This window comes from Pseudophryne corroboree, chromosome 6 (assembly GCF_028390025.1).
Source record: "Pseudophryne corroboree isolate aPseCor3 chromosome 6, aPseCor3.hap2, whole genome shotgun sequence".
Classification (NCBI taxonomy): Eukaryota; Metazoa; Chordata; class Amphibia; order Anura; family Myobatrachidae; genus Pseudophryne; species Pseudophryne corroboree.
Genome location: NC_086449.1, coordinates 725,048,608 through 725,051,812, shown reverse-complemented (window position 1 = coordinate 725,051,812; position 3,205 = coordinate 725,048,608). Strand labels below are relative to the sequence as shown.

Genomic DNA, 3,205 nt, shown 5'->3' with positions numbered 1-3,205 from the left:
CTTTCTTTTCTTACACTCTCTCATCCATAATTTAGGGTTGCCCTCTGCAATGCACGTTACAGCAACAGAGGCCCCCTTTTGGACAGCAGAAGTATAATATTTACCTTCCTTCCCAACTCTGATTTCTTAGTGCCAATCCTTACCTTACTCTTCAAATACTCAGTTCCAATACTTACCTTACTCTTCAAATATTCTTCTTAAATCTAAGACACTCTCATCCAATTGGGTACTTCTGCACAAAAATGAATATTCCCTACCAATTATCTACAGTCATACCACACTGGACATGCCCAATCTCATCTGATCTTGGAAGCCAAGCAGAGTTGGGCCTGGTTAGTACCAGAAAGGGAGACCTTCTGGGAATACCAGGTACTGTAGTACTAAGGGATAGTGCAATTAACCCCTGTACCCAGGAAAGCAGAAGTGTACTTTACTTTCTTCCAAACCAGAATATCTTGGTGCAAAACACTCTCTCATTGCCTAGTCGATGGCAACAGATGGGCAACAAACGGAAGTGACTGGTTCTCTAATACCATATATACTCAAGTATAAGCCGACTTTTTCAGCACGTTTTTTTGTGCTGAAAAAGCCCCCTCGGCTTATACCCGAGTCAGTGGAAGGAGGGACACGGAGGGCACAGCACACGGCTCTCCTGTGTCCCTCCTGCGTCTCCGTCGGCGTGTGTGTGTGTGTGTGTTAAATGAACTGCCCGTTCGTGAGCTCTGATTGGTTCACGAACCGGCACTTCATTTAATACACACACGCTGCCGGAGACGCAGGAGAGCCGCGCGCTGTGCCCTCCGTGTCCCTCCTTCAGAAGACAACGCGGAAGCGATGGAGGGTAAGTACCCTTCCTGGCACTGTGGGGCATATCTGGCAGCATGAGGGCACATCTGGCACAGTGGGGCATATCTGGCAGCATGAGGGCACATCTGGCACAGTGGGGCATATCTGGCAGCATGACGGCACATCTGGCACTGTGGGGCATATCTGGCATATCTGGCAGCATGAGGGCACATCTGGCACAGTGGGGCATATCTGGCATATCTGGCAGCATGAGGGCACATCTGGCACTGTGGGGCATATCTGGCATATCTGGCAACATGAGGGCACATCTGGCATATCTGGCAGCATGAGGGCATATCTGGCACTGTGGGGCATATCTGGCAGCATGAGGGCATATCTGGCACTGTGGGGCATATCTGGCAGCATGAGGGCACATCTGGCATATCTGGCAGCATGAGGGCATATCTGGCACCGTGGGGCATATCTGGCAGCATGAGGGCATATCTGGCACTGTGGGGCATATCTGGCAGCATGAGGGCACATCTGGCAAATCTGGCAGCATGAGGGCATATCTGGCAGTATGAGGGCATATCTGGCACTGAGGGCTGTGTACGGCTAGAGCTGCATTTCCCACCCTAGGCTTATACTCGAGTCAATGAGTTTTCCCAGGTTTTTGTGGTAAAATTAGGTGCCTCGGCTTATATTCGGGTCGACTTATACTCGAGTATATACGGTAGTCTTTATTAATCTCCTAAATTTAAGTACGGCATCATCTAAACATATACCTTACCACTCCCCTCAATATGGATGTTGCACCGTGCACAGTGTATACTCATTTGGTTACCCTATAGGAGCTTGGAGTCATTAAGCCTGTTTTCTGCTCTTTTCTCATGTGTATACATTAAGTCTCATATATTGATAGAGAGAACAGAAAAATTGAAATTTTCGCTCAGATAAACGTTGTATATTTATTTATACTCACATTGGATACAGTAAGTACCCATAGAGACATTAGACAACCGAACTGATCACAAGTGAGAAATATATTTAATAAGCTTTTAATATTTTCTTTGGAATTTTTTGTTATCGTCTGTATAATTTTCATGAATAAAACAAAAGTTACGTTTTAAACTTAATTCATACCGACAGTGTAACCATACTTACCGTATAATTAAAAGTATATATTTACCATACTATTGGATTTAAAGTGTGCCCCAGGGAGACAAAACAGTGTTCTTGCTTCTCTGCAAAACCCCCCAAAATTGTTTGTTCTGAACTAATTTTTGGGAGCACCACCAACCAGGCACTACTGCATAAAACCCCTGAGGCATAGACAGTAGCCACATGTTGGTTATCACGAATGTTATTTTTCCACTCTTGATTTGCTTTAGAAAAATGCACAATCCAGTCCAGTGCAGATTCCAAACTCCAAACCCCTTCTGTGTTTTGTTCTTTGTGGTGTATGGATGCTTGATGTAATATATAGCGTCCACTGCAATGCTCTCTTTATTATAATTTGGTCACTGTAACTCTCCCTTCTTTATGGGGCAGTCACTGCGATGCTCTTTGTATCATATGGTGTTCACTGTAATGCTGTGTCATATGGCAGTCCCTGCAATGCTCCCTGTCATGGTGGTCATTATGATGTTCTCTGTATCATATGGTGGTCACTACAGTGCTCTTTGTCTTATATGGCACTCACTGCAATGCTTTCTCTCATATGTCAGCAGACTCTCTGTGATTTCAATTTGTTGGATGCTCACTGCGATGGAATTGCACCCAGCCACAGGAGGCGAGGGTAGCACAGCAGCACATAGGAGCGGACAGCAGTGAGTGAGGGGAGAGTGGTGACTGTGTCTGCAGCACCTTCCAGACTGGCAGGCAGCTGTTACAGCAGGTTCAGTTTTAAGAGCAGTGTAAGGGGCAGTACTGTGTGGCATAATGTGTAAGGGGCATTACTGTGTGTGGCATAATGTGTAAGGTGCACTACTGTGTGTGGCATAATATGTATAAGGGTCACTACTACTGTGTGACATAACATGAATAAGGGGCACTACTGTGTTGCATAATGTGTAAGGGAAATTACTGTGTGGTGTAATGTGTATAATGGACACCACTGTGTGGCTTAATGTACAAGGGCCATTACTGTGTGGCATAATGCATAAGTAGCATTGCTGTGTGGCATAATATGTTATAAAGGGCACTATTACTTTGTGGCATATAGTGTATAAGAGGACATATTTATGTAGCATAATGTGTATTAGAGGTACTACTGTGTGGTGCAACGTGAATAAGGGGCTCTACTCTGTGGCGTAACATGAATAAGGGACACTACTGTGTGGCTTAACATGAATAAGGGACACTACTGTGTGGCATAACATAAATAAGGGGCACTACTATGTGGCATAATGTGTAAGGG

The 3,205-nt window shown here is 44.9% G+C and overlaps 1 pseudogene; it reads left to right on the top strand.

Moving 5' to 3' along the window:
* The first annotated feature begins 262 nt into the window (after window positions 1-262).
* On the top strand, window positions 263-381 carry LOC134939030 (5S ribosomal RNA; annotated as a pseudogene).
* Window positions 382-3,205: the final 2,824 nt, after the last annotated feature.